The following is a 6,861-nucleotide window of genomic DNA, read 5'->3' as shown; positions in this document are numbered from 1 at the left end:
TGATTGGAGTATAACCAGCATGACATAATATTAGATAGCTTGGTTACTCATTGCCTATTGTATTCTGGGGAGGATGGGGCTCAATAAATCACTCTACAATGGAGGGCTTTCCAAAATACATCCAAGCTACAGATTAATACTTTTTAATGTGTTCATCATTGTGAGACATAATAAAAAAGAAATTTAAAACCATACTGAGATTCCATGTAACTTTAGACAGAATAACTAATATGTAGGAAACAAATGACAATCAGAACTGGTAAGGATACTTAGAAAGGGGAACATTTATTCATAGTTGTAGGGCATATAAACTGGTAAGACACTTTATTGTGGAATGTTATAGTAAATTTTAAATTAGAACTTTCTGGTATCTCAGATATGCTACTCCGGAGTGTGCAGTAAATACTCTGTATCCCACTACAGACAACCTTACTCATTGGTTCTCATTGAATATCTAGTTAAAAGGGAGAGTTTATGGAGCCTCTCTACATGTCAAACAATAGATTTATAGATATTTAAATTATAGTACATATATGAAATTCATTGATTCATCTGTAAGGAAAAATCATAAAGCTATGAAACTAAGAGGAAAATGGTTGAAATTGGAAAACTCATCGTAAGTGATCTGACTTAGGCCTAGATAAACAATTGGTGTATGTTCTCTAACATATGCCGATTCTTTCTTCCAATATTTAGATTTTTTTCTAATTGGAGTGCAGGTTAAGGTTAGGAATTAAAAAAGAGATCACTAGAAGATGATGGATAAAAGAGGCCTAAAGGTAGGGGGATAGCAGAACACATGTGATAGGAATGAAGCAGTGAGGAATACAATGTTTAGAAATCTGAGATGGGAATGTGCTATGGGAGTAAGAGACAGTAAAGGGTTAAGTTAGGATTTATTAAAACAAAAAAAAGTAGAATACTGGCAATGGAAACGTCTAAATTTCCAAGATTAAACATCAAAAGAACCTAGATTTATTTTAACAAAAAAATTAAATGAAGATATCATATAATGCTAGATGGAATAAATATGAGGAGTTAATAGTTATTAAAGGAAAATCTCAGTATTAAATGCAAAATTCCTGTGTATGAGTTGGTAGTCATGGACAAAGAAAAAGGGCCCCCAAAATAGAAAAGGCTATTATTTTCCATCAGAAGATCACTTTTGGATGTTCTTGTTAAATATGCCAAACACTTGGTCTGTTTTGTAGTGAAACACCAAGCTCTCTGTTAACAGATATTTTCCACACTGCTGGCTATTTTTCAGAGCATAAGGAAGACCTATCTAAGCAGATAGCAAGAAAATTCACTAGGTATCCTGCACAAGTGTGGACCACATGAGGTACAAAAATGATTTTTTCTAGAAATACATACTCAGTAATATAAGAGAGCATGGTTCTTACAGGTTTAATCAAGTTAGTTCCACTTGGAAGTAGATGAACTCCTGGTGGAAACCAATAGACTGTTCCATTGTGGGGCCATTTGTCTTCCTCCATAACCAATATATAAGGGTGTGTGTGTGTGTGTGTGTGTGTGTGTGTGTGTGTGTAATATTTTACATATTGTCAGTAGCCTTTACTTGGCTTGGTCATAACCCACAGAGAATATTGGTACTGCTATTTTGGCTAATATAACATGATGTCATATTGTATTTTAATCAACTATTTTTATTCATGCAGATTAATGCTATTCAGAGCCTGTATTGATTTAGATTTCTTGTTGTTGCTTTTGTTTTTGTTGTTGTCAATAGTTATTCCAGAGACAGACTGTAGGTCTAAATGTAGAGAATATGAATGTGGACTGTTCTTCACTAAATAGAACATGGTCCCTTTCAAAGCTCAGGGAATATTGTGGAAGAAGTGCAGAAAGAATGTAAGAGTGAGAAATTTTGAGAGGAATTTTTTCTAGACATAAAGTAGACTTTCCATTCATAAACATAAGGCATCTGTGGTTATTTGCACAATATTAGCCCAAAATCACAGTGATGGATAGCCCTAACTAGGACACTGAACTTATATACAATGAATAATGAATTGAGAAAGAAGTCAAAGGACACCTTTTGCAGTAGCTTAAAATAACATGTTATGGTAAATCTAACCACGCAGTTGAAAGACTAGTATGATAAAATTTCATGTTTTGAAGTAAGAAATTGAAGTAGATATCAGAAAATGGAAATATCTCCCATGTTCATCAACCATTATAATAAACATAGTAAACATATCCATTCAATAAAATATGATGTACATATTTGATGCTTTTCCCATCAAAACCAACACAATTCTTTTACAGACTTTAAAAAGATACTCTTCAACTTCATATGAAAAAAAAAAAAGAAAAGGGAAACAAAATAGAACACAACAATATCAGGACAGCTGAAACAATCATGAACAATGAAAAAACTTTTGGGGAAATCACCATTCCTGATTTAAAGTTGTACTGTGTAGATATACTAATAAAATCCGCATGGAATTATTTTATATTCTGATTTAAAAATAAGATAGTGGAGCAGGATAGATGGCTCTGTGGTTGAATACACATCCTGCTCTTCCAATAGATCCAAGTACTGCCTGCCTATTTCTACAACTGCAGCATAAGATTCTGTTGTAAGGTGAGGGCACACTCACCTTACATTCATTATCCCCAGACATATACACACATGAAATAATGGGTGGGAGGTTGGAGACTTGGCCAAGTGTTAAATGAACTAGTTGATTATGCTAATGGCCCATGTTCAAATCACAGCTACTACCCAGTACTCTCTGTTAAAAGGCATTTCAGTTCCAAAGACTCTCTAGATATCTTTGGCTACTAGGAATATATACGGTGGATAGGCATAGTTGCAGGCAAAACACTCAAACATTTAAATAGTTAAAACTTAAAATGCATTGGATTATGAAATTACAAAGTTTGATGCTTTATGAACCATCCTATTTACATATTTGCAGGAAATATTATAATTTCAGGGATAGTCAAATACACATGTCCAGGATAGCAATATATATATTCTTGATATCAGGGATGGTGATGGCTCCAGCAGTCAGCAGTTCTGTGCTTGTTCATGACTGCTTTAGCAATCCTGATATTGTTGTTTATGTGTTCTGTTTTGTTTCCTCTTTTGTTGTTTTTATTGTTGTTTTATTTCATATGAAGCAGAGGAGTATCTTTACAAGACTTGGAAAAAATTGTGTTGAGATTTTGATGGGAAATACATCAAATCTGTACATTGTTCTTGATTGCATGGGGTATATATATACATGTATATATATATGTGTATATATATATAATTGTTTGTATATATAATTGTTTATATATATGTTTATGTATATTTGCAATTTTCCCTGAAATACATTTATGACCTCTTTTAATTTTATAATTCTTTATTCATATACACATATATACATATATATGCATATATATACAAATATACTGATTATATTCTATTATATATACATACACACATATGCAGTATATATATGTATACATATATACATACTAGAGTATATATATATATATATATATATATATATATGTATACTACATATATACTTTTCTATCATTCATGATGATTACAGAATACTTTTAATTGTTTAAATGCCCCTGGGGTTCAGATATGTGACACACATGGGATGTTGTTACCTCTAATTGTTGAAATAGTAGTCTCCTAGGTAATTTTTCGGTGAAAACTCTTAATATCCTGATTCCCAATGGCTGGAGGACATACATTTGTGCCAAATTTAGGACCAGTGTTTACTTTTAAATGCTATGCTCTGTGTGGTATATTTTGTTTGTCTAAGAGAGTGGATAAAGTTCATTTAAAACACCCACTAAATATACTGCAGATGAGCATTCTTCCAAGACTATATCTATACTTTCACTAGTAAATAAGACTTTGGTACATCATCAATCTTAACAAAGAATTGTTAAGTAAATGCATCACTCAGAACCCTCTGTATTTAGGTGAGTTGATTCAGTTCTATTATTCCATTTGTATGAAGAAAGGAGGCCATAGTGTTCTTTACAATGGAAAGCCAAATTTGTGGGACCCCCAAGATTTTAAAGTCCAGCTTTTTTCTTTAATGAAGAATCCTTACTACTCTGCAATGAGTCCTTCATAGTTTTCTAGCGGATGTTTTCTGTATATCAATCAAGGAAAAGAAAACACCTTAGAATAATAGTAAAATCTAAGGTATCACAACTCTGTGCAGGTAAGTGAGACCCAAAGTGATTTTTATAAAACTAGAATTTGAAGTAAAATATGGTGTCATAGACACATAATATCAATATTTGGAAAGTTGAGACTAGAATATCAGGATTAAAAATCCATTCTTAATTGAGTTCTAAATTTGTTGCAAAGTGTGGCTATATAAATATTTGAAGGCCAGTCTGGGTAATATACAAGCTGGTATCAGAAAAATGAAATAGCAAAAACAGTATTTACTGGAGGTAGAAAAATAGCAATCATTTTGGTGGATTATGTATGGAGGATACAAATGTACTGTGTCATATCTATCACAGAGAATGATTCAGTAATGCATGAGGATAATGAGAAACATGAGAAAACTCCAGTTAAATATGTTAATTATAACAGGGTGTCAAATATCCCAGGGTAAAAAGAATGCATCAGGTTTATTGAGACTCAATATGTAGAGTCTCTTAGTTTTGAAAATAAGAACAATATAGATTTCATTGTAAAAGAAAAAATGGAATTCTTTAAGACATGATGAGTAGGCTAGCATGCTTATGTACACTACCCTTAAAATGCCACATAAAACATTTTTGTTGGCTAAGGTTGTTCTTTGACAATATAACAAATGTACAGTGCCTCAGTTTACTCTCATCAGACATTCTTTCTGAACTCAGTTTCATTCCTGTCACGAGGCCCCTTTGGACAAGTTTATGTTTCCACATTCTAGAATTTTTTATTTTACTTTATAACATTCTGTATATTTATGAGAATGGAAATACATACTATACCCTGATGGCCTACTTACTTTGTACCAAACTGGAGAAATGATTACAATGATTAGAATGTGGAAACATAAACTTGTCCAAAGGGGCCTCGTGACAGGAATGAGACTGAGTTCAGAAAGAATGGCTGATGAGAGTAAACTGAGGCACTGTACATTTGTGATATTGACAAAAATCATTTGTTCTGAGTTAAATAACACAGAACAAAACATTCACTTACAATTCTGCAAGGAGTTGAACTATATGATTCTTTATCTGATCCATGAATACTGACAGCTTCAGATTGTGCAGAAGCAGTACAATCAACTGTAAGTATGTTTGCTACAGCTGTGCCATGCCCAGAAAATAGCATTTTCACCACATCTCACAGTCTTTCTCTTCCTTCTTGCATAACGTTTCCTGATACTTCCAAGATGTGCTATCAATAGTATGTTCAGTTGTCAGCAGTCATTAGTTCATTATTCTTAGCATCTTAAGGGCCATAAGCCTCCTAATTAACTATTTATTTTTCACTACAACGAGTTCTATGCTCAAGGAGTAATGTAGTATTTGGTAGAATAAGTTAAGTACTATGGGTGTGCCTGTGAAATGAGGCAGGAATATAAGGCTGGTTTGAGACCCGATGACTGCTATAGAGGAGAACTATTCAGGAATTGCTGACTTTTTTCCAACATTTTTTCTCTATGTTGGAGGCTGTTGTAATCCTGTGAAAGTATAATGGAAATGTGTAGGAGACTCTAAAAAATGATGTTATGTTTTTGATTGAGTATCTAAATAATATCCTGTGCTATCTACACCACAGTTCAAGAGGAAGCATTTTTTACTACATTTTTTTCTAAGTGTGTATATTTGTGTATAAATTTCTGTAGGGTTAATTATCAGAGATGTTTAGTAAAACTTTGCATCTCCTGTTTATCATACTTCAGTTTACACCTTTTAAGTGCATAACAAATTTGCCTTTTACTTATATATATTTTTAAGGTTATTTTATTTCATGCATATGTATATTTTGTTTCATAAATTTTTATCACATGTGTGACTGTGATTCTGGATAAAAGGTAATTATATCCTCTTTCCTGTAGCAAAAGTTACATGGAGATATGAGACTCCAGTCATGAGTGCTGAAAACAGATATGGGGACCTCTGAAAACACATAAAGTCTTTTAATCACTTCAGTGTGTCTATAGACTTATTTGATTTTTAACAGTGCATGGTAGTAAATTATCCTTTTTTACTATTGAAGAAAAGAAATGACTTGAATCATTTAGAAGTACTATGAATTAAAAAAATAAAAATAAAAAATAATAAAAAAAGAAGTACTATGAATTAATTTTAGAAGTTCTATGTTTAGGCAACTATTTTGGGCAACACTTTACACATTATAAGAATGGTACAGTACTTTTTGGCTCTTCTTTGATTTTACGTCTATATTTCATATTCTAAAGGTAATATAATAAAAAGAACAATTTTACATTACCTATTATTTAAAACTATTTCTACATTGAAAGTCTAGTATATAATTTCTCTAACTACATTATCATGAGAAGATAATATTGATCAGAAATGTATCTTTAAATTCAAATGAGTACGAATAAAACAAAATACTGCATACATTGACTAAATATGGATCCACAATATATTTTGAAATTGTATTTTTTATTTACAAAAAATTTATAGGGTAAGTAACTTTAAAAAAAATTAGCCAAATGCCAAATTTCTTCTTTCTTTTTCTCCTTCTTTGTTCTCTTCCTCCTCCTCTACCTCTTCCTCCTCCTCTTCTTTCTTCTTCTCCTTCTTCTTCTTCTCCTTCTTCTTCTTCTCCTTCTCCTCCTTTTCTCCTTCTCCTTCTCCTTCTCCTTCTCCTTCTCCTTCTCCTTCTCCTTCTCCTTCTCC

General features: G+C 32.3%; 1 pseudogene; it reads left to right on the top strand.

Annotated features, from left to right (window-relative positions):
* The first annotated feature begins 1,392 nt into the window (after positions 1 to 1,392).
* Positions 1,393 to 6,861, top strand: part of LOC116091709 — a 7,403-nt pseudogene continuing 1,934 nt past the window's right edge.

The sequence above is a fragment of the Mastomys coucha genome, unplaced genomic scaffold, assembly GCF_008632895.1.
Source record: "Mastomys coucha isolate ucsf_1 unplaced genomic scaffold, UCSF_Mcou_1 pScaffold15, whole genome shotgun sequence".
Taxonomy (NCBI): Eukaryota; Metazoa; Chordata; class Mammalia; order Rodentia; family Muridae; genus Mastomys; species Mastomys coucha.
The sequence above is the reverse complement of the archived record's forward strand: the minus strand, read 5'-3'. Positions and strand labels throughout refer to the sequence as shown.